Source organism: Tachypleus tridentatus, chromosome 11, assembly GCF_004210375.1.
Source record: "Tachypleus tridentatus isolate NWPU-2018 chromosome 11, ASM421037v1, whole genome shotgun sequence".
NCBI lineage: Eukaryota > Metazoa > Arthropoda > Merostomata > Xiphosura > Limulidae > Tachypleus > Tachypleus tridentatus.
The window spans coordinates 6420633-6446502 of record NC_134835.1 but is presented as its reverse complement, the minus strand read 5'-3'; the positions used below and the strand labels follow the sequence as shown (position 1 = coordinate 6446502).

At 35.4% G+C, this 25870-nt stretch overlaps 1 pseudogene across 1 annotated transcript in view; it reads left to right on the top strand.

The window, feature by feature from the left end:
* Positions 1-5423: 5423 nt before the first annotated feature.
* The window catches only part of LOC143231288 (Y+L amino acid transporter 2-like), a 40974-nt pseudogene continuing 20527 nt past the window's right edge, over positions 5424-25870 (top strand). The window contains exon 1 of the transcript XR_013016875.1: positions 5424-5923. The product of XR_013016875.1 is annotated as a Y+L amino acid transporter 2-like (transcript). The remainder of the gene's footprint in view (positions 5924-25870) is intronic.

The window sequence follows — 25870 nt, the reverse complement described above, 5'->3', positions numbered from 1 at the left end:
TGACGTGTTCATGTGAACGGCTCATAAATCAAACACTGTCCGTAGCTTTCCAGGTTTGTTGGGGTTGGTGACACTATGATGAGGTAAGTATCAGGTATGTGGCGAGCAGTTCTGAACTTCTTGTTTCGTCAGATTCCTAGTATAACCCTTGGATATATAGTCATTCACAGTCTTGCTGTATGTGGATTAAAAGTCAGTCACTGCGAAGATGCTTTGTCATTGAATGAGCTCCTTGCTACAGGGATGTTGTCAGATAACTTTGTGTCACTAATTTGCCACAGCATCCCAATCTCATAGTGACTGTCTATCAACTTTGTTGTACTATCAAGTATAGACTGAGTGCATCTATCTTCAATGCACAAAGATGACTTGTCCGTGTAAGCAACACTCAAAGATTCTATCTTCCAGAACTGCTCTATCCGAGAAGATTATCTTGAGCAACTGTAAAGTTGACTTTAGTTTCAACCTGTTCTTTTGCTATGCTCCCTATGATTGCCCACCCGAGAAAAGTATGAACTGACACTGGATGCATTTCATCACCAATTCTGACTTCAGTCTGTAAGTTAGGTTGTGGAGTACTAATACCAATCAACACCTGTACTTGACCTGGAGCGACGATCTGTATGTTTAATCCTTGTGTGTACTCCATTTCTAGATAAGCACACTGGAAAATGCCACTGAAGACGCCAGTAGCTGCAGTCCATGCATCATTGATATGAATATTTTCTGCATCTAGTTCATTTGCAGCTTTTTCACTAAATAACACTCACTACTCGAGACTCTCGCACAGTCTCTGAGTTCAGAGTTCTCATAGAGAGAGTCTTCTGCACACCCTTTAGACTGAGCTCTTTCGCGAGATTGTTTTCAATAAAAGGCACTTGACTTGTTGAGTCAAGAAGGGCAAATGTTTGAATTACACGTCCGTTTATTTCATATACTACAATCGGAACTATCTGAAAGTAAACCCTTTAACTATTATTACTATTATTGTTTGTAGCGTTCACTCTTACTTTGACAGTCGTGTTTCCATCATTTGGAGAAGTACTATTTTCTTTACGTGTAACCGCAGGATTTCTTGAAGCATGTAACAAGGTATCATGTCTCTGTGTGCATGTTGACTCTCTGCACCGAACTGAGGATAGACCCTTTGTAGACACGTGTCCACTATGCAGACAGTTGAAACATACAGGGTGTCCCATAAAATGTACACCCACTTTAAATGATTATAACTCACTCAAACTTTCATTTTTTTACAGATGCAACTGAGTTGAAGCATTTGCAGAAGCAAGATTAAGTTTTGAGAAATGGAAATTTATCTTAAAGTGCTACTGGAAGTGCGAGAACGTAGCTGAAGTGCAAAGACGGTTTAGAAGGGAGTTTCATTAACGCGACTCACCATTACTTGCATCAGAGATAAGCTTGAAACAAATGGAACTGTTCAAGACGTCCATAAAGGGTGTTCTGGAAGACTGCGATTGTCTACCAGTCCCACACGAGAAGCAGAGCTGTTGGAAATTCTCCAAGAAAATCTGTTCGGCAAACAGTCCGTGGGACAGGAATCCCAAAATCGAGCGTCCATCGCATGTTGAAGTGCGTTCATTGGAAAAGTTTTATTCTGGCATTAGTCCACGCCTTCAATGAAGATGATCCTGACTGGACAGTTGAATTTTGTGAGTGGTACCCGGCAAAATCTGCAGAGGATGCACAGTTTCTAAACAAGATTGTCTGGAGCGATGAGGCCACATTTAAGTTAAATGGCTTAGTTAATCGCCACAATTGCACTTACTGGGTACCTCAGAAGCCACAAGTTACGGATGAACACCATGTAAGCTAACCAGGGGTTATAGTGTGGTGTGGATTATCAGCGTTGGGCGTAATTGGACCATTCTTTGTCGAAAAAAAACTGTCACTGGTCTCGTTTATCTCAACTTGCTGCAAGAATCTGTTGTGCCACGTGTTGAGAACAATTTGGAGATGAGGAGTCTTATTTCCAGCAAGATGGAGCACCTCCACACTACCATCGTAATGTGAGGACCTATCTTGACTAAGATTTGCTGAACAGATGGATTGGATAAAGAGGTAGCACTGAATTTCCCCCACATTCACCAGACCTCACACCTCTGGACTTTTTTGATGGGAATGCGTCAAGGATAAGGTTTATAGCACAAAACCTGCAACAACCAATGAGCTGAAAGCAGCAATTGAATAGAGAATGCAACCAAATACCAAATGAAATGATTCGTGAGTTTTGCAATACCATATGTCCACGTTATCAGCAGTGCCTGAATTAGAACGGTCATCAGTTTAAACACCTGTGATAACTCAAAAGATTATACACTTCTCTTCTTAAACTTGGACTATAAAACCTAGATATATCTTGATAAACATTGTAATTATAATCATTCAAAGTGTGTATACGTTTTTTGGGACTTCCTTTAGTTTATGTTGCTTGATGAACTGATGTCTTGCATCTGCAGACATGTTCAGAAACTGGGTACACTTGTATACTAAATGTATGTCTGGACGTATTGGACAGTTCTAAACCTGGCTTATCAGGTGTCTTTTCAACAACAGCACTAGATGGCTGTTTCTAACTTATAGACTGTACAGTAGTGCTGAAAGTCATCCTCTTCCCTTTACTTTGTGGTTAATCAATATGTCGATGGGTATACGCCCTTGTAAACCTTCTTGCAGGAAACGGCATTGCATAAGGATTATAATCAGCATCTAGAAGTTTCTTCAACCACATCAGAAGATCGATTAAACTAGGTTCTCCGTTTTGTAGAATATCTCGGACATGGGAATTCCATCTGGCAAGATTGCCAGATGGAAGATGTTTTGTTACCCTCATCAAATTATCGGAGCTGTATAAATCAGAGGTGTAATGCAACTGTCTTAATGTTGAACACAATCTCTGACGCTCACATAGAACTGTCTTAGAGCAAAAGGGTCGCCAGTCGCAACAGCAGGTCCATATGTGACAGCGTTGAGATTAGCTCTTGCAACTCTAACTCTGACCGAAAGCATTTTGCAGTTCTTGTAATACCTGAGCATAATTGCGACCACTGTAACGAAGTCCTTTTACTATTGATCTTGCTTCTCTCTTTAGATGGGACTGTAGTAGATCCATTCTCCAGTTGTCAGAAATACTAGACCTGCATGTAGAATTGTTCTTCGAATCGTGGTTATTCCAAAGCTGCACCGCTGAATGTGGGCAAGTCCACGGCAGGCAGGTCTCGCTTTCTCACGAGCTTGACAATAACTTCTCTAAGACAGTCCGCAGATAAGCTTGAATTATTGTGAACAGTCTCAACTCCAGGAATGAGTTTATCAATCCAGGTATCGATAGATTCATTTTCGATATTCATGGCTATTGGCGATATACCTGACATCTGCCTGCCATCTGCAGTGACAGACAGCTGCTGTCCTTGGCTTTGCATTATATGTGCACCACCATGATGCTCTGGCTGATGTGCGCTTACTCATACAAACAGCAACAGTTTGAAAGTCATATTTCTGCCATGCTTTTGAATCACCGGAACTAACAACTCGGTCTTGTACACGTTGTGTTTATTTATTGTCAGGCATTAACCATGGACGTTTGTCAGTCTTTGGACGGACCTGTTGGTCCACAATCTGTTCCAACAACCTTCTGTTGACTTGTTCAGATGGTTTGATATCAGCCTGGTCCATAAGAACTACATTTCCTTCATCTTACTACTATAGTGATGCTTCTACTGATGTTTGTAACCCTCTGGCCTTTAACTGTGCTTTATCTACCTAATTTTGTGCCGTCAATTCAGATTTTTATTTCAACTGTTCTGCTTCCAAATCAACTAACTGTCTATTGACAGTTGCTCTTCTTTTCGCCTGTTCTAGTTCGAGGACCGTTTATTCAGCTTCTAGCTCGAGCTGACGACTGGAGGAATCCAGAGAAGGCTAACTGTATTCTGATACTGATCGTGACGGTATGCTGCCACTAATTAACACAATCTGTAATTCATGCAAAACCTGATCAACTTTTCTCTGACTGGCTTGCATCCACTGATTGGCAACCTCTTTCAGAAATGACAGTTTTAAACTGTTACTATAAACAATGTTCGTTTGGCTCAAAACAGCTAAGGAGTCCTGCTTGTCTCTATACCAGTTAGGTATGTTACCTCTGGTACTTTAGACAGGACGACCACCTGGATCAATTTACTATCATCAAGAGGTACCTCACCAGAGGCCCTTTCAGTTAAATTTAGCTGTGATGTGACACGATTCATGACTATCACAAATTGTTGGTTGGCATTGCTTCGGTCTATCAAAATTAACACAACATTGATATCAGTATATTCAAATTAAGTTGAATGCTGTTCGACACTGCAAGTGCACCAAGAATTATTAGTGGCCACAGACAGATAAACATGTGATACATATGTTATTACCTTGTTTAGTTTTGCACATAACGGACAAATCTTATGCAATAAACCTTATACTTATAATGCTGGTTACTGTAACAGACTATAATCCTTATTCACTTACTACTTACTTAATACTAATTGTTACAACCACTCAGATATATTGGTAAAGCAATATAACATGAGTCTTTTCAGTTATGCATCAGTTAGAACTTTTTGTTTGTGATATATGTAAATTTTATACATACAACGAGAACAACAGTTTATAAAAAACACGAATACCTTTTAATATTATCTTAACTATATCATGTAAATAATAGATACATAATAAACTTAAATGTCTCTGGAGTGATCACTCTTAATCAGATACTTTGTACTTGTACGACGGTCGGCTCTGCTTAGACAAGCTTCGTAACCTCCTGCGCGTTGCCTGTTTTTCACAGAACACGGTAAATCTAATATATAACAATGGACATATAGTTCAGTTCAGCTTCACAGAGGAGTTGATGGTTACGTTGTGTGGACTGAGCGCCACATCGTGACTGACAGTTTTATGGTTTTGGTTTCGGTTATACAACATAAAATGGTGTGTTTGCTTAGCACAAAATCATGTTTAATACACAACAGCTATGTTAATACATAAGAATATATTTTCATTTCACGCATGCGCAGAATACAATTACTCAAGAAGCTGCTGCGCTGCCACTGGCACATATATGGGCGTGTTTGTATAGTAAAGAATGCGCAGAGCGAAAAAGTGTTGATTATAAATAACAACGTCAAAGCGTCTCGTAACAACGTATTGTGATGGTTGTTGCGATCGGATCAACATGCACGTTAAGAAAGGTAGATACTGATTACAGGCATACTTTATTAACTTAAAGGTTTTATTTTTTTTTCAAACCTTATATAAACTTGTTAGACGTGTAATAAGAACACGAAATTAAAAGCTGAAGAATTAAAAACTTAGACGTAGGTAAGAACAATTTGCGCGTGGATTTTTATCTGTCACTTTTGGCAATGTCGCAACTGGTAACACGTTCACCCAAACTGCATACTGTTCATAAGGAAGGTACATACTGTAAAACTGAAATATTCAATTCAGAAAAAGTAAGTTTGAAGAAGAAAATAACCCTCTTTAATGGTGTAACAATAATTGTAGGAACTATAATCGGTGCCGGAATTTTGTTTCCTAAAGGAGTGTTATTTTACAGTGGAGAGTCGCTAGGGTCTCACTGATTGTATGGGGTATGTGTGGTTTTTCACCATGCTTGGGGCTTTATGTTACGTGGAGTTAGGAACGTCAATTTTGAAATCCGGCGGAGATTATGCGTATATATTAGAAGCCTTCGGTCCTCTTCCGGCATTCCTGCAACTATGGATGATGTTAGTGATCGTCAGACCAACATCACAAGCTATTATGGCCCTTACGTTCGGACAGTACATTGTGGCACCTTTCTTCTCAGAATGTCAACAATTGCCAGAGGAAGCAGCCAGGCTTCTAGCAGCCTTCTGTCTCTGTAAGTTTTCTTCTTGGACCGTTATTACACTTCTTTAGATATTAGCAATGGTTAGGGAACTTGAAATCTGAGAGTTGCAGATTCAAATTCCTGTTCCACCGAACATGCTCGTCCTTACAGATGTGAAGATGTTATAATGTTACCATCAATTACACTAATCTTTGGTAAAAGAGCATCCCAAGAGTTAGCGATGGGTGGAGATGACTAGCCGTCTTCTCGGTACCCTTTTACTGCTAAATTAGGACAGCTAGCGCAGATAGCCCTCGTGTAGCTTTGTGCGAAACATTAACGATGTCCTGTTATGTGTTAGCATAATCTTATGTAGAACAATGCACCAGATTCTTCTCGACGTTAAAATACTTTTGTTTTATTCACGATCTTTAGACTCTCTTATTGGAATCTTCATCAGGCAACAATGCTCTCCAATAAGATGACCGAATGATCGCAAATAAAACAAAACAATTTTAAAGTAGAGACAAGTCCGTGTATAGTTTTAAATATTAATTTACCTACATTACGAGTCTTGAAAACAATTATCAAGACCTTATTGTGGTCTCTGTGTTCTGTTCTGTTCACTTTCACTCTTAATGACCTCAAGAAGAGGCAACTGTTATCGCTGATATCCACTTTAAACTTCTACCTAAAATTGTACATTAATATTAACTTCCGATTGGAACAAGATATTTGAAATCAAATATCATTTTACAAGGTGAAAAGGAGTACTGTGGTAATAACAAGAAGTGAGGAATTGTGGAAATCACGAAAACGATTGTGTGAATTACTGGTAATTTTAAGAGTTAAAAGAAATAAATAATCAAGCTGTTTTATGAATTTGTTATAAACAAAAACAAGTCCAAAGCAAAATAAAAAACGCTGCACCAATCTTAAGGATCTCCAGAGCACAGGCTATAATGCGAGATATAAAATGTATCCTGAGTTTTGGTGGTGACAGCGAGACTAGAACCCATGTTACGATAGGGATACACTGTCTGTCAGTCCTAACTCCGTTCGCCAGTCTCACTTGAATAATAAAATAATGGAAACAAATTAGAAAAGCGCTTTTATTTGTTTGTAGTTAAGCACATAGCTATACAATGGTCTATCTGGGCTATGTTCACCACGTTTTCGAAATCTAGTTTCTTTGAATCCGCAGACATACCAGTGTGCTACTTGGGGACATAGGAGAGTGAGATGTCCGACATCTATATCACAATTCACTGCCTGCAGACCATTTCAGAAAATTGGTTTATTTGGTTTGAATTTCGCGCAAAGCTACTCGAGGACTATCTGCGCTAGCCGTCCCAAATTTTGCAGTGTAAGACGAGAGGGATGACCCTCCGATTTATCATATTACACATTATAATATTAACGTATTACTATTTCAAATAACCGGAAATTTGAATTCGAATTTAGAAGTTGTTTAAATGTTAATATGTATTAACTTTGTGATATCTGTCAACAAAACTGACACACATAATTTCCTTTTTTAACACAATTATATTTTAACATGCAAACAAAAAATAATACAATTTATAATAACAACTATTACTAATAGTTATTACAAGTGATGGTTTATACACAACAGTTTCACAAACTTACAAACAACACTGGGTCGTATATACGGTCTAGAATTGAATATTTTACTGACGATCCAAGTTCATGATGAGCAAATTAATTCTGAGTTCACATTGGCCACCTTGCTTAAGTTAACCAGTTTAGTTCATGTTTAGCCTCACACCCTTACAAGCTGACATTTTCCGGTGGAGATATTTAATGTCTTCAAAAGAATAATAACATCCAAATTAATTGACTGAAATTAAGCTGTTTGTCATAACTTGTGTTGTCAACGTGTAGAAGTCACATATTGTCAGTTATTAACTGATTTTAATACTTGTTTTAATACTTTAATTATTTATGGTATTAAAATAAAATGTGACTTTTTTCTCTGAGTTTTATTTCCTTTCACTGGCCCAACAATACGCTAGTGTTTTCGCAAAACATGTATTGTTGATTCTTAGAATCGAGGATTTTGTACAAACTTACAGAACAGGCGGGGCTTGCGTAATACACATACAACAATACACGTTACATGTATTAAACTAAAGATATTTAAATAAATGTATACGGGTAAATCTGTTACACCACTTTATGGAATGTTCTAAGAAATGTGTTCGAAGTTTACATTCATTGGTCACTTCAAAATATTAGTTCCCCGCTGGGACAGCAGTAAGTCTATGAAGTTACAACGTTAAAATCAGGGGTTCGATCCCCATCGATGGACACGACACACAGCTCGATGTGGTTTTGCTATAAGAAAAAAACAGACACTCAATACACTAGTACTACTTCCTCCGCTAAACGAAAACAATATGAAAATAACCAATTTTTTATTGTGTTTTTGACCGCTTATATATTATTCCTTTTGTCGTTTAATTCATCTACGATTGTTTTGTTATAGCAATAATTTATCTTCTGTTAGAACATGTTGATTTTGAGTACGTTTGTATTATGAAGCCGACAAAAACTCCCCCTAACGTTGACTTACAGATATTAGTGTTATGAAAGACTACGTAAATTTATGGTATTGGTAACAGCTGTTACAAAAGGTGTTATCTTTATGTTACGACCTATTTTAGGTTATTAAATAATTTGAGAAAATATACCATCTGACCTGTATGAAAGCCAGTATGTGATGTCACGTCACGACTGATTTTTTTTCGAAAAAGGAGTCTTAAAAAACAAATTACGTTTATCTGGCCACATAGAGTAGTTTGAATACTCCATGTTCTATTACGATTTTTAGTGAAGGAGGTAGCAAGGAGGCTTGAGTTAAGTACAAGTATTGGTTCAGTGATGTCGAGAAACCCACTTGTTGAGAAATTTATATGCAAAAACGGCTCGTTTGGGTTGAGAAAATATTTTACATAGAAGAGCGAACAACGTTTCGACCTTCTTCGTGACCTTTCGAAGTCATAAAACAAACTCTTCAGAAATTGAAACAAAATTTGATCAAGTAATAACATTTCAATACTTTTATATTTCAAAATGCAGTGACAAAAGTTTATAACTGAGCTGGAAGACCTCAGTTATAAATGAATACTTAACCAATTAAATGTCAGAACAAAATAGTTGTTTTCAATAAAATATAATTAGTTGAGTGTAGCTATACTTTCTAAGTGGTGGGTCATTTAAACCATGGTTTTTGAAATTATGCTCCTCGGAGCCAGGGACGTCGAGAGGTAGGTGGAAAGTAATGTTCCCGGGCTCCTTTTTGAAGTCTTCATAAATCTGTGGTACATTCATGGGCGTATGAAATATTTTATGGTGGGCGAAAGCCAAATATGTTGAGAATAATTTACAGATTTTGAGGTAAAGCGATTTCCCCAGTACTGCAATATTTCCATAAGTATATTATGAAAATGAGAATGCATTATTCTTTATCTAGTATTTCCCCGGGCCCCCTAATTTACGCTGGTCCCCAGGACTGTAACCCCCCGATTCTTCGTCCCCTTTCGTTAGGCCTGCTCGGAGCCCGAGGGCTCCACCGTAGTTATCTGGGGCTCCGCGAGGAAATTTTAAAATGTTAATATTTTTTCCTAAAACTATAAAATTCAATCAGAATACGCTGTACAAAGAAGTAAAAACTAAAATATATCTTTAATATACCATGTTTATCGCGTATTGGGCCTTTTAATACTTTATTCTGTCTAACACCAGACGATTTTATTTAGCTGAAGGGAAGTTCTCGCGGTGAAAGTGTTAATACAATTTCAATTAACTTCGATAGTGGCACCATCTCAAGATCGCATGCATGTCATTGTAAATGCAAGATAGCTTAGTAATTTTCGTATGAAACATCGATCAACTCTGAGAAGTGATGCCAGCTGTCTTTTAAAAGGCAGTTCTGGATTATTGTCTAAACCTCGAATGAAATAAAACATGACGTCATAGCTGAAATTTGTCCAAAATTGAAGCAACTGATACTGCATCTAATTTCAAAGTACATATATACGAAGTATAATTATATTTATGACAGTTATATTTGGTAATTGTTAGATTAGGTTAGAATCGCTATAGTTTACTTAGACAAACTAGTTACCAATGAGCGCTATTACGTCATGTTTCATTTCTTTCGAGATTTATATGCACCTCAGACCTGGCTTAATATTTCGTTATTTGGCTTAAAATTGCTGTTAAAAGTTTAAAAAATAATAGTTTACCCTTTTCCTTTAGAAAAATATATTATTGTCGTGGCCTAGCCTATGTCCACAAATGTTTATTTTTATTTCGTTATGGCAACATGTCATCGTATGATGATTAAACTGAAGTGTTTGAACGAGTTTTAATTAAGAAATTATTCTGTGTCCGTGAAAATACTTTTTGAAGTGACAAAGGTATAAGAATATCAGTAATAAATCTGACTAGGCCTAGGCCTAGGCCTAATACGAATTTATCGGCGTTATCGTCATGTGCAAGTACTTCAACGGGGTTTGATGCAAGAAGGAAAATAAAGTATTATGAAAATTTTATTGAATGTGGTTTTACATGGACAGGTAATAAAGATGGACCTAGTATGTTGAATGTGGAACAGTGTTGAGTAACAGTAGTTTGCATCCAGCAAAGTTAAAACGGCATCTAGAAACCAAACACTCCCAATTAAGAAATCTAAACTTCTGAGTGTTTCAAAAGAGAGTGTTTGTAATTACATGCAAGGCCAGCTAATGTCCATCAGGACAACAAAGGTGTTCTTATTGCTTCATATCACGTTAGTTACTGCATTGCAAAAGCAGTTGACGCTCATACAATTGCAGAATATTTGATAAAACCATGTGCAGAAGATTTGGTAGAGTGCAATATTGATGATTTTTTTAAAAAAACATCAGCTCTGTGTCCTTTTATGACAATTCGGTTTCTCGAATAATCAAGAATATGTCAGCAAATTGCTTAACGGAGCTAATAAGACGAGTAAAAGCAAGTCCAAATTTTTTGCTTCAGATGGATGAATCAACAGATATCGCAGGTTATGCGATGTTGCTTGTTTTTGTTCGCTATATTAACGAAGCTAGTTTTGGAGAAGACATGCTCATTTGCAAATCTTTGCCAATTCAAACAACGAACAAAGAAATATTTAAACTGATCAATTTATTTATGGAAGAACATGAGATTCAATGGCAGCTTTGCTCAAGTATTTACACTGATGGGGCCGCAGCTATGATTGGAAAATTTTCATGCGCAGTAGCACGTATAAAAAATAAAAACCCGGATATCGAGAATATCCACCGCTGTCTTTATCGTCATGCACTTGCAACAAAACGAATGTCAGAAGACTTAAAAGAATCATTGGGTGATGTCATAGAACTAGTTAATTTTATAAAAGCAAGACCTCTCAATATGAGGATCTTCAGTTTACTCTCTGAGAATATGGTGAATTTGCATAAAAAATTGCTGCTTCACACTGAAGTCTGATGGCATTCTCGGGGAAAGCGCTTGCTCGGCTTTGCGACCTGCGTAAGGAGATAGATTTCTGTCTAGCTGAATGCTATTTTGAACTTCCATACAAATTAAGGGAGAAATGCTGGATACAGAAAGTGGCTTACCTTTCGGACGTATTTGCCTATCTAAGTGAAGTGAATGCTACAATGCAGGGTACCAGGGTAACGTACTTCAAAGCTTAGAGTAAAATGGGAGCGCTTCAATGTAAGTTCAAATTTTGGGGTGAATATATACTGATGGAAAAACTTGACTGCTTCGAAAATCTCAATGGGTTGTTACTTATGAATGAAATTTCCTTAAATGAAGATTAAAAAAAAGTTTCAGTTATGAACAACTACTGTGGAGTACTTCCTTCCTGATTTATAAAAATTACTGTGGATTCAGAATCCCTTTTCACTCTGCAAATACTAACGATTTATCTTTGAAAGAAAAAGAACAGCTGATAGAAAGTTTACCTTAATTACATCTTAAAAACAAAATTTCAGCAGGAAGAAATTTTGGATTCAAATGGCCATGGAATACTTTGAAATAAGTAACAGAGCTTTGAAAAATTTTGATGCCTTTTCCAACAACTTATCTATATGAACAAACATTTTCACTGTATACAGCTACAAAGACCAAATTTAGAAACAGGCTAAATATTGGATATGATATACGCTTACAGGTAATAATCATAACTCCAAATATTGAACTATTTTGTGAACAGAAGCAAGTCCATCCGAACCACTAATAAATAAATAATTACACTGTACTTTTACTGATATGAATTTTACAAGGAGAAATTTTGAACAAGGAAATAGAAGAATTTTTTTTTTTAAATATTGATATCTTTAATAAATCTATATTCTAAAAGCTTGAAGTAAACTTTATGTGTTGCTGGTGACCGATTGTTTCTACTTTTAGTGTATTTTGTAAGAAGGCTCCGAAATTTTCTTTTCCTGATGTTAAGCTCTAAAAAGTTTGGGAACCTCTGATTTAAACTACAGTTTTCTATACTTACAATGGTAAGTTAGTACATTTCAGCACAACTTAACGTGAATTAATTATAAAAGGTTACTTCTACGTAATTCTAGAAATCTTATTTAATCTATATGTTAGTAAAAACCCAGTATTATAAAAGTTTTGTTTGTTTCGAATTTCGTGCAAACCTACACGAGCGGTGCATGCGCTCAAATTTCTAGATGAATATGGAAAAATTATATAACATATCCATCCAATTATTGTAAATATAAGTGTGTGACTCCTTTATCTGACACACGAAACTTATCACGCAAACTGACTTGTTATACTTCGCATAGTCATCACTAACAACTAATTCTTTTTTATTTCGCGCAACACTACACGAGGGTTGTCTGTGATATCCGTCCCTAATTTATAAATGTAAGTCTAGTGGCAACTAGTCATCACTACCTACCGCCAACTCTTTGGCTACTTTCTTACCAACGGATAATGGGATTGTCCATAACATAACGCCCTCATAGCTGAAATGGCGATCGTGTTTGGTGCGAGTGGGATTCGAACCTGTGACCTTCAGATTACGAGTCGAGCACCATAACTACCAGGCAATATCAGGTCCTGAAACCACACAATAGGCTTTCTTTGCTCTATTCACTGTATGGAATCAAAAGCTTGAATTTCAGTGTTGTCAGTTTATCAACTTATTGTTGACTCACCCAGAGAACAAGTTGTTTATTGTTAAGCAAAAAGCCACACAAAGGGCTATTTATGTTCCGTCCAACAAGGGTATAAAATCTGATTTTAGTATCATAGCTTTCAGGCTCACTGCTCAGTTGCCTGGTTTATTTTACGAGTTAAATATGTGTCGCACAATTACTTCGCCTGGACCATTAAACTGTGCAACAAAATTTATCTATCATTAAATAAGTCAACCTGCCTACACTATGAGAATTCTCATAAATTTAAATTATTACCAAATTTATCAACTTCATTACCAATGCTTGTTAGTTAGGTTACCCCACATATATCAATGAATATAAAGTAAAACCACCTAGTGATCTCCATTAACGTAGCTCCTATTGAAACTACTTATCCACTTCCACTTCCACTAAACTCTCTCAATTCCATACCCTAGAAAAGATTCTCTGATTTTACTACAATTACTCTAGAAATTATTCACCTATTTCAAATATACTTTGTCCCGGACAGCATCCACTTTACAGCTAAGTCTGTTTCACAATTTAATATGCAATTCACATATTTTTGGCCCACTCACACTTTCATTTTTTTATTTATGAGATTCCAAATGGTAAAGATGCATGAAAAACACCTTTTAAACCTTTTATTTGTTTCCATTCGTTCATTCCTCGCATACAGACTCTTAGAACAGATTTTCCTTGTTGAGAAATGTTTTTGGTTTTTTTTTTGCGAATATCGTTGTCGTTAAATCAGGGCTATCTGCTTTATTACGTCATAGACATATTCTGAAAAAAAAACAAAAACCCGAGAGTCAAAGAAAAGAAGAATATTTTATAATTCGTTTGATTAATTGATTAGGGGTTTATGGCGGAAAGCAACGAGATTATCTGCACCAAACAAAGTGTAAAAACACAGAAATAAATATTATGTAGCTATAATTTGTCACCACACTAAATATGCCACATTTAGTTCTAATGAGATGTTTGGTCTAACGGCATGGATAATTAGATGAGTTGAGATATAGCAGTGATCTAGTCGTTGTATATACAATCAACTTTTATAGTGTGAATCACATTGAGTTAATTGTAATCATTATCATCTTAAGCCACTTACGTGTCACATTTTGAGGGTAATAATTAAAAATACAACAATAATTAACAAGTTTATAAATTGTAACTGATAATACATTATTATTAATAGTATTGTTGTTGTTTGAATCAGTTTTACTTTCAATCACGTGAAATGGAGAAACAGCGAGCTTGTCTTTTCATTCGCGCCATGGGTAAAAAAAACCGAGGGAGAAAATTACAAAGTAATTACAATAATATAAAATAAAATACAAATAAAGCATGGTACAGTTCCGAGACCCATTTTTTGCCATTGCGTCGACTATATTGTTGGATAATGTCCAGTATTGCTTCTGTTACCCATAACGAGAGGAGTAACTTACCCAAGGATGAAAGGTATTACGTCCAGTACTTAAGTACTCACAGACACAACGTAAAACCACAAAAGTAACACGCGTTATGCATAAAACATTGACACACCTCGTCATAATTCAATGAGCATAATTTTAAACAACCCCTTCATTTTACATCTTACAGCATGAAAATACATATTCTAGCCATATATTTACATTCTGCTTGATATATTGCATTATCTATGATGCATTAAAAAATCAAATAAACTTGCTGAACGTGTTTGTAAGGAAACTCATAGAATAATTAAAAAGTATATATATTTATATACAACTGCAACTAAACCTTTAAATTAATATGCTCAGTCACGTGAACATACGGCATCTAAAGCTATAATAAAAAAACAGACCGAACAGTATTTATTCTACTACCAAGGTAACATCAAACCACAAGGAATGAATAAAACAATATACTGTCCAGAGAGCCTCAAACACGAGGAATAAGTGGAACAATATACTGTCCAGATAGCCTCAAACACAAGGAACAAGAAGAACAACAGCAACAGGATGTCCAGATAGCCTCAAACACAAGTGACAAGAAGAACAACAGGATGTCCAGATAGCTTCAAACACAAGGAATAAGTGGAACAAATAATAGGGTGTACAAATTGTCTCAAACACAAGGAACAATAGGATGTCAATATAGCCTCAAACACAAGAAATAAGTGGAACAATATACTTTCCAGATGACCTCAAACTCAAGGAACAAGAAGAAAAATAGGATGTCGAGATAACCTCAAACACAAGGAATAAGTGGGAAAAGGTGCTATCCTGATAGTTTGAAACACAAGTAATAAATGGAAGAGTAGGGAGATCAGATAGCTCCAAATACAATGAATAATAGGATGTCCAGATAGCACTGCACAACAATTTTTTTGAAAAGTTTTGCTTCCTGACAAGTTTTTGCTGATTGTGACAGGTACCTGGTGGGTTTGTACAAATATAGTTTTGATTTTGCTTCATCACGTAGGAACTCTGAAAAATAGACAGTTAACTGTTTACCGGTAATAACATATGTAATGGCGTTTATGTTTCTGATACGCTATTAAGTTCAACATAATTAAAAGTGTTTTGCTCCTGATTTTCATCTGTATTCAATGTCCGGTGCATCACGTTGCAGTGTCCAACAGTAGTCTGCAAGCAATGACGGATTCCAGTTGCTTTGATATCGTTTTTACATTGTAGCAATATCCTGGTGAAACTTTTCACCGTGTTCGTCACTGACAGCACCGAGATTTGCGGGAAAAAGTCCAAGTGTGAGTGGAGGAAATGAATCTTGAGTGACATGTTGCACTTCATTGTTTTGTATGCTTTGAGAAGTTTGTCTACCAGCTGAATGTAATGTGGAGTTCTGTAATTGTCAAGAACATTGTTAATAACATCTTTGAAGGCTTTCCAGGCAATCTTTTCCGGTCCAACTAAGAGATCTTTGAACCGCTTGTCACTCATAACATGTCCGATCTGAGGGCCAACAAAAATGTCCTCTTTGATCTTGGCCTCAGTTATCCTTGGAAACATCTGTTTTAAATAGCGAAAACCTTCGCCTTCTTTGTTCTTTGCTTTCACGAAATTTTTCATAAGTTCCAATTTTATGTGAAGAGGAGGCAAAATAATCTTTGCAGGGTCGACAAGCGGTTCATGCGCCACATTTTTTTGTCCTGAAACTAACTTTTTACGAAGTGGCCAGCTCTGTCTTGAATAATGTGACTCTTTGGCACGACTGTCTCATTCACAGATGAAACAACAGTTCTTTGTATAGCCTAGCTGCAGTCTCAGTAACAGAGCAACGACTTTTAGACCTCCACAGATATTCCAGTTGTACTTGCTGTACTGGATGTGCTTCAGCAACATTTCCATGTTCTCGTAGGTTTCTTTCATGTGTGCTGCATCATTGAGGCTTAACACTGATGAAGAGAAACCACTCTTGCGGGTCATAGTCACAACCCAGAGCAGAGAACAATCCTTCGATATCAACACAGAAACGAAGACTGTCAACTTTTGCAAAGAGTTTGATTATATCATCTTGGTGGCTTCGAAAAAACAGAGATTTTTGCACCTGGTGACAGCAAACACCATTCCTGCAGTCTCGAACACAGCAATTCGGCTTTTGCTTTTGACAGATCCAAATATCTGACCAGATCGTTTAATTCTAACTGTGTTATGAGATGTGGATCACCTGAGGAGCACGGTTCAAAATCCGGATCAATGTCACTGCCAGTTCCCTGTATTGCAGTTTCTTCATCTGGTTCGTCTGAGGTCCATTCCTCTGGTAGGTTCGGAATTGGAAGACTGGAATATGAGGCATATTGGCCGACACCAATCGTCCTGTAAAACGTCTATAACATCTAACTTACTTGTTACAGTGCTACTGAGGCAATGCTCTATTCTGAAACAATACGTACACACTATAAGGTCTATATTAATCCAATGAACAGCATCTGTGTATGCAAGCCACTTTTATAGCCTGCTGAGACAGTGTCAAGCTGGCTCTGGCCTGCCCAGGCATGCCCGGACTGCATACTTCCACAGAACAGCTTCCAACATGGCCTGATTGCATGCGTAGACATGCCCAGACTGCATAAAACATTGTTCATAGGTCTCTTACAGAAACGAAAATTTTTGGACACAAATATGAGAAGAAAACATGACAAAACTGAAGATTTAGATCAAACGGTACGTGATGGACAAATTTAGATGTGATTTTCGTGATTAGCAGCCAAAAATCTATAAGGAACACCCAACAGTGTTCAAGAAGCAAATACTTTGTTTTGTGATGCAGTGATAAGTGGAACAATATCATGTCCAGATAACCTTAATGACATGGAACAAGAAGAACAATGGGATGTTCAGATGGCCTCAAACACAAAGTATAAGTGGAATATTATATTGTGCCAAGAGCCTTAAACACAAGGAATTAGTGGAACAATATACTGTCAAGATAGCCTCAAACACAAGGAATAAGCGGAATAGTGTACTGTCTAAATAGCCTTAAACACAAGAAATAAGTAGAAAAATGTGCTGTCCAGATAGCTTGAAACACAAGGAATAAATGGAAGAATAGGAAGATCAGATGTCTTCAAACACAATTAATAATAGGATGTTCAGATAGCCTCAAACACAAATTATAAGTGGGATAGTATACTGTTCAGATAGCCTTAAACACGAGGAATAAGTGTAATAATATATTGTTTAGATAACCCCATACAAAATGAATGAATGAAAGAATATACTTTCCACATAGCCTTGAAGACAAGGAATAAGTGGAACAATATACTGTCTGGATAACCTCAAACACAAGGACCAAGAAGAACAACAGGATGTCCAGATGTCCTCAGAAACAAATAATAAGTGGAACAATAGGAAGCACAGATAGCTTCAAACACAAGGAATAATAGGATGTCCAGATAGCCTTAATCACAAGGAATGAAAAACAAGGTACTGTCCAGATAGTCTCGAACACAAGGAATCAGTGGAACAATAGGATGTCCAGATAACCTTACACACAATGAATGAAGAACAAGGTACTGTACAGATAGTCTCGAACACAAGGAATCAGTGGAACAATATAACATGAAGTGCAAGGAGTAAGTTAAACAATATGCTGTACAGATGGTCTTGAACACAAGGAATCAGTGGAACAATATAACATGAAGTGCAAGGAGTAAGTTAAATAATATGCTGTACAGATAGTCTCGAACACAAGGAATCAGTGGAACAATATAACATGAAGTGCAAGGAGTAAGTTAAACAATATGCTGTACAGATAGCTTCAAGTACAAGGAACGAATGAACAGGTTTTCTTTAACACATATTTAATTGATTTGGAAACATTCTTAATGACATCAATTTCATAAAGATACCATTCGTATTCTGTATCGGAGGGTAGGTACGTGTATTTACCACCGTACATCTTTGTCTTATTTTTTAACTAACGTAAAGTACATTAATATACGATTTCTAACACACGTATATTTTGTTTGTGTGTGTGTATATATATATATGTATTCAAATTTATTATATTTTAAGCTACTTCTACACGAAGCTGCTGAACCATTTTTTTCCTTATTAATTACTGCCGGCTACGCAACATTCAAACAATTAGAACAAAGACTAATTTTTATCATGCCTTCACTGACAAAGCGGTATGTCTGAGGACTTACACTGCTAGAAACCTGTCCAGATAGCCTAATTTAGTGGTGTTAGACTAGATGGAAAGTAGCTAGTCATCACCACCCACCGCCAACTCTTTCGTTTCTCTTTTACCAACGAATAGTGGAATTAACCTTCATATTATAACTCCCCCACGAATAACAGAATGAACATGTTTGGTGTGACAGGGATTCGAACGCGCGACCCTCAGATTACGAGTCGAGTGCCTGAACCACCTGGCCATGCCTGGTTGGATGTTAAGTTAAATGTTAAGGGACTTTCCTCCAAGTTTTTTATTTGGTTGAAAACAGATCTTTTTCGTGTATTTGTAATAAAACTATGAAATCCTAGTACTTTATATTCACACTCATTCGGAATATTCTGTGAAATCCTTGTTTTTGTGTACGTAAATTTGCTGTTCTTATAAAATCATAGAGCTCTTTTAGGCCTGCTATTCTACCTGACTTACGTATAATCATTTTTATAGAAACAGAAATACTCGTACACCTGTTGTTTACCACCTATAGTTTTAGTTCCTCTTCGTCATCAGAGATTTCAGACCATAATTGATTGATGTCATGGTTATACTGTTTAGGGTCCAATGGTGAAGTTTTGGATCATCAGCACTCATTGTTAAATCTGAATTTATTGTGCAAAACTTTATTATTAAATTCTGATATGTGCGTCGTAACGATTGAATGTTTTCTAGGTTTACACTGAAGCTTAGAAGCAGATATGTTTCTATGAGCATCATGTCATTCAAACGTTCTGTGAAATGAAAGAAATCTTTGACTAAAAGTGGGTATTTCATGATAATGGTTGGAATAACTGTACTACAAGTTGAACCAGCTTTTACGTTCCAACTACTAAAAATTAACTTCTTCTAACTGCCAATTTACAGCTAGTTTCTTCAGTTTTTACTTTATTTTTTCAAGTTTACCAACAACATTTGTCTGAAGTTTTATTGGACTTTTAAAGACAGTGGTTTTGATTGTAATTATAATACAACTTTGTTTTTGTTGATACTATCATAATAATGTCCTTATTTCCCACAAGTTAGGTTGTTTTGTATTTTTGTTGGTGCTACTTGTACGTTCAAATTCATTTATAATTTTTTTACCCTAGTTTATTATTTTGCGTTTCCTATAATATTTATCAAGAATATGATAACTCAATCAAAGAATATATTAAAGTCCTTAGTCAACTAGATTTATAAGGTGTACGACTACATTATTTAAAAGCGGCTCATCAAACATACAACTCCATTTTTAAAAGTGGTTCAGGGCCCGGCATGGCCAAGCGTGTTAAGGCGTGTGACTCGTAATCTGAGGGTCACGGGTTCGCATCCCCCTCACGCCAAACATGCTCGCCCTTTCAGCCGTGGGGGCGTTATAATGTGACGGTCAATCCCACTATTCGTTGGTAAAAAAGTAGCCCAAGAGTTGGCGGTGGGTGGTGATGACTATCTGCCTTCCCTCTAGTTTTACACTGCTAAATTAGGAATGGCTAGCACAGATAGCCCTCGAGTAGCTGTGTGCGAAATTCAAAAACAAACAAAAGTGGTTCAACTGATGTACAACTCTATTATTCAGAAATGGTTCTTCAAGTCCGAAACTCTATTAGTTAAAGGTGGCTAAAGAGTCGTACAACTCCATAATTCAAAATTTATTAACTTAATGTACAATTCTGATATTAAAAAGCAGCATATCATACGTCCAATTCCATTTTTTAAAGTTAAACCACCTAATGTTATCTGAATGTGTTTTTTAAACAATACTTTCTAGTATTTGGATCGTATATAATTCTTGTCCGTTGGTTTTTATGACCATCGCATCCAGTTTAGAATTGTGTAAGATCAATGCTTTGTCCAAGTAATTTGAATAAAAAACTGACCAAATATACGTTGATAATTTAATAAATTTTTCATTCAGAAATTCTTTACATTTGTTTAAGTTTTTGTTGTTTGAATTTCGCGCAAAGCTACTCGAGGGCTATCTGCTCTAGCCATCCCTAATTTAGCAGTGTAAGACTAGAGGGAAGGCAGCTAGTCTTCACCACCCACCGCCAACCTTTGGTCTATTCTTTTACCAACGACTAGTGGAATTAACCGTAACATTATAACACCTCCAAGGCTGAGCATGTTTGGTCGACGGGGATGCGTCGAACGCCTTAACCAACCTGGCCATGCCGGGCCGGTTTCTTGCTGATTTGACAGGTCTAGTATTTTTCTAAATTTCCTACTCATTTGAACTTCCAACACCTTAATATCAGGTTCACACCCGAAATGGAAGAAAATGTATCTTTACCTTCCTTAGACACCAGGACTTGCAAAGACGGTAAACACTTTTCTGTATCTGTTTAACGTAAAATAATTTTTACAGGTCTTTGTTTTGACAGTTTTATCCCTGATCTCCACAAGCAAAACCTTATAATCTCACCGTTAAATATAATTTTAATCTCTCGTCGAATTACTTTATTTTACACGGAGATATTAGACCTTAGCAAGAACCGCTTGTTCACAAGGTCTATCCTACTGACTTTCTAACAAACATTACATGTGAATTTCTAAACTACATATCACAACTCCCGCTACTTTTTAAACAATCACCAAATTTCCTTTTATTATCTACCTTTCTATCAAGGGTTGAGAAACCTTATATATTAAAACAACTCTTCTTCTTAATAAAACCTTCAACCCTCAAAGTTAACTCCGACTAATATGTAGGCCTGGTCTTCAGCAGTAATTAAACACTTCTTTCAACATTAAGATCAAATAACACCATTTTTATTTCAACGTTTCGGATTCTTCCCATCGAATTCCAAAAATCGTGTTGCAAATATCATTTTTAACTAGCGTTATAATATCATAATTACTAGATTTTGATTTGAAATTATATTTTTAGTCAATAATCATCTTTGTAACACGAGTTTTACGTTCGTGAGTGGTGCATGGGTATACTTATAGCGACTGTAAGGTTACGTAGATTGACCAAACGAAACGCCACTAGAATTTACGAACATTGTAGAGAATCAAAAAGAACTGGCAATCTATTACTTAAAAACCCAACTAATCATCTATTTGTTCACATGTTGGAACTATATGTCTCAATATTTCATATAACGATTTCTTTATAATTTCAACAAGATCTTCAGACCTTAACTTCGTTTTTATGAAAATTTACTCAAACCTTAAGCATGAAACTAATATAAATAAACTTATTTAACCCTATTCGTTTGTTACATGTAGCTATAATTATAACCTGATGTTTCATGCAACGGCCCTCCAGTAGCACAACGGTACACTTCGGAATCACCCCATTAGAAACCGGGTTTTAATACCCCTAATGGGCAGAGCACAGTTAGCCCATTGTCTAGCTCTGTGCTTAATTTAAAAAAAAAACAACAGCAAAAACTCATGAAATGCGTAGTTTATTTTACGTCTTTGACATATGTTATAATTTCAAATTTCTTTTTACCACTTTACTGAATATTGTAACGAGTTATCGAAGTTATTATCACATTAGTTAATAGATATGATTATATTTCATTTCCACATCTCATTAAAGGTGAAACAGTATTCCGAAACGTGCTGCAAATAAAAATGTTTTGTGTCTTATCAGTGTTATGTATTATAAAATGTATCTCGGACGAGTCACCGATTTATTGTGTTACGTACTCTATGTATTATGACTTCAAATAACCAGAAAATTGAATTTGAATCTATAAGTTAATTACATGTCGATATGTATTAAATTCATGATACTTTCTTTAAGATTAGCTGTTTTAACATTATCATAATCCATACAATCTTATAGAGATAGAGCAGCATAAGACTTTTGTGCTTTACCAGTTAGCTCCCCAGTGGCTCAGCGGTATGTCTGCGGACTTACAACGCTAGAAACTGGGTTTTGATACCCGTGGTGGGCAGAGCACAGATAGCCCATTGTGTAGCTTTGTGCTTAATTCAAAACAACAACAGCTTTACCCGTTAAAATATTTTGTAATAATAATGACCATTGTTTTCAATGGAACATTCCATGGTTTCGGCAACCTTCTAAAATGTTGTAAATATTTATCAACTTCATTTTGATTAAAAGCTGGCACTTAAATATATAGAATGAGTTCAAAGTTGTCATTTTATTACAGTCACTTAAATATATAGAATGAGTTCAAAGTTGTCATTTTGTCACAGTCACTTAAATATATAGAATGAGTTCAAAGTTGTCATTTTGTCACAGTCACTTAAATATATAGAATGAGTTCAAAGTTGTCATTTTGTCACAGTCACTTAAATATATAGAATGAGTTCAAAGTTGTCATTTTGTCACAGTCACTTAAATATATAGAATGAGTTCAAAGTTGTCATTTTGTCACAGTCACTTAAATATATAGAATGAGTTCAAAGTTGTCATTTTGTCACAGTCACTTAAATATATAGAATGAGTTCAAAGTTGTCATTTTGTCACAGTCACTTAAATATATAGAATGAGTTCAAAGTTGTCATTTTGTCACAGTCACTTAAATATATAGAATGAGTTCAAAGTTGTCATTTTGTCACAGTCACTTAAATATATAGAATGAGTTCAAAGTTGTCATTTTGTCACAGTCACTTAAATATATAGAATGAGTTCAAAGTTGCCATTTTGTTACAGTCACTTAAATATACAAAATGAGTTCAAAGTTGTCATTTTGTCACAGTCACTTAAATATATAGAATGAGTTCAAAGTTGTCATTTTGTCACAGTCACTTAAATATGTAGAATGAGTTCAAAGTTGCCATTTTGTCACAGTCACTTAAATATCTAGAATGAGTTCAAAGTTGTCATTTTGTCACAGTCACTTAAATATATAGAATGAGTTCAAAGTTGTCATTTTGTCACAGTCACTTAAATATATAGAATGAGTTCAAAGTTGTCATTTTGTCACAGTCACTTAAATATATAGAATGAGTTCAAAGTTGTCATTTTGTCACAGTCACTTAAATATATAGAATGAGTTCAAAGTTGCCATTTTGTTACAGTCACTTAAATATACAAAATGAGTTCAAAGTTGTCATTTTGTCACAGTCACTTAAATATATAGAATGAGTTCAAAGTTGTCATTTTGTTACAGTCACTTAAATATATAGAATGAGTTCAAAGTTGTCATTTTATTACAGTCACTTAAATATATAGAATGAGTTCAAAGTTGTCATTTTGTCACAGTCACTTAAATATACAAAATGAGTTCAAAGTTGTCATTTTGTCACAGTCACTTAAATATATAGAATGAGTTCAAAGTTGTCATTTTGTTACAGTCACTTATATATATAGAATGAGTTCAAAGTTGTCATTTTGTCACAGTCACTTAAATATATAGAATGAGTTCAAAGTTGTCATTTTGTCACAGTCACTTAAATATACAAAATGAGTTCAAAGTTGTCATTTTGTCACAGTCACTTAAATATATAGAATGAGCTCAAAGCTGTCATTTTGTTACAGTCACTTAAATATATAGAATGAGTTCAAAGTTGTCATTTTGTTACAGTCACTTAAATATATAGAATGAGTTCAAAGTTGCCATTTTGTTACAGTCACTTAAATATATAGAATGAGTTCAAAGTTGTCATTTTGTTACAGTCACTTAAATATATAGAATGAGTTCAAAGTTGTCATTTTGTCACAGTCACTTAAATATATAGAATGAGTTCAAAGTTGTCATTTTGTTACAGTCACTTAAATATATAGAATAAGTTCAAAGTTGTCATTTTGTCACAGTCACTTAAATATATAGAATGAGTTCAAAGTTGTCATTTTGTTACAGTCACTTAAATATATAGAATGAGTTCAAAGTTGTCATTTTGTCACAGTCACTTAAATATATAGAATAAGTTCAAAGTTGTCATTTTGTCACAGTCACTTAAATATATAGAATGAGTTCAAAGTTGTCATTTTGTTACAGTCACTTAAATATATAGAATGAGTTCAAAGTTGTCATTTTGTCACAGTCACTTAAATATATAGAATGAGTTCAAAGTTGTCATTTTGTTACAGTCACTTAAATATATAGAATGAGTTCAAAGTTGTCATTTTGTCACAGTCACTTAAATATATAGAATGAGTTCAAAGTTGTCATTTTGTCACAGTCACTTAAATATATAGAATGAGTTCAAAGTTGTCATTTTGTTACAGTCGATCGGAGTTTCGTCTAATTTCCATTTGTTTCAGCCAATTGTTTTCTTGGCTTCGATACGGGCTTGTTCAAGCTCAATTTATTGGAGGTTTAACTGGATTTTTCACATATTTTTATCATTGATTGGTTAACGGAGACACAAGTATTCCCATAATGCTTCCTCAGACAACAAATCATCATCGACTAGTATTTTAATAATACATTTTTAATTTATTTTTTCTCGTTGATTTCTCACCATCTAATTATAAAATTGGGCAATTTCAACAATTCACTATTGTTTTAGTTTTCTGGGTGCTCGACGAAGTACGATTCAAGACATGATCAAATATAATTTTTATTTGAATGAATTTTGTCTCTGATTCAGATCTCTGACACGAGACCCAGTTTATTATGTTACGTATTATAATTTATCTTGGACGAATTTAAATTTAGAAGTTAATTAAATGTTTATATGTACTTAACTTGTGATACTTCTAAACAAGATTGATAAACAACATTTTATTTTTTAACACAAATATATTTTACTATGCAAACAACAATACAATTTATAATGATGGTTATTACAAATATTGATTCATATATAAAAGTTATACAAACTCACAAACAATATTCTGCCTTCTATCTGGTCAGAAACTGAATATTTTATTGACAGTTCTGGTCCACGACAAGCGAATTAATTCTAAGTTGATACACTATGCACTTATCTTGACAGGAATGCTAGCTTGCTCTATTCTTTACTCGTATTTTCCCGACGACAATATTTAATGTATTCGTAGAAATACTGACATCCGAAGTTACTTCACTGGTTTGTAGTATTTCGTACCTATAAACATTCCTGGTCAAGGTGGTCAGATGGTTAAGGTACTTGCCTCGTATTCTGAGGATCGTGGGTTGGAAATCCCGTCACACCAAACTTTTTAAAACATATTTAATCCTTTCTAATTGTCATCCAAATTTTATTCCTGAAAAGTGGGGTGTGTCTTAAATTAGAGAGTGTCTTA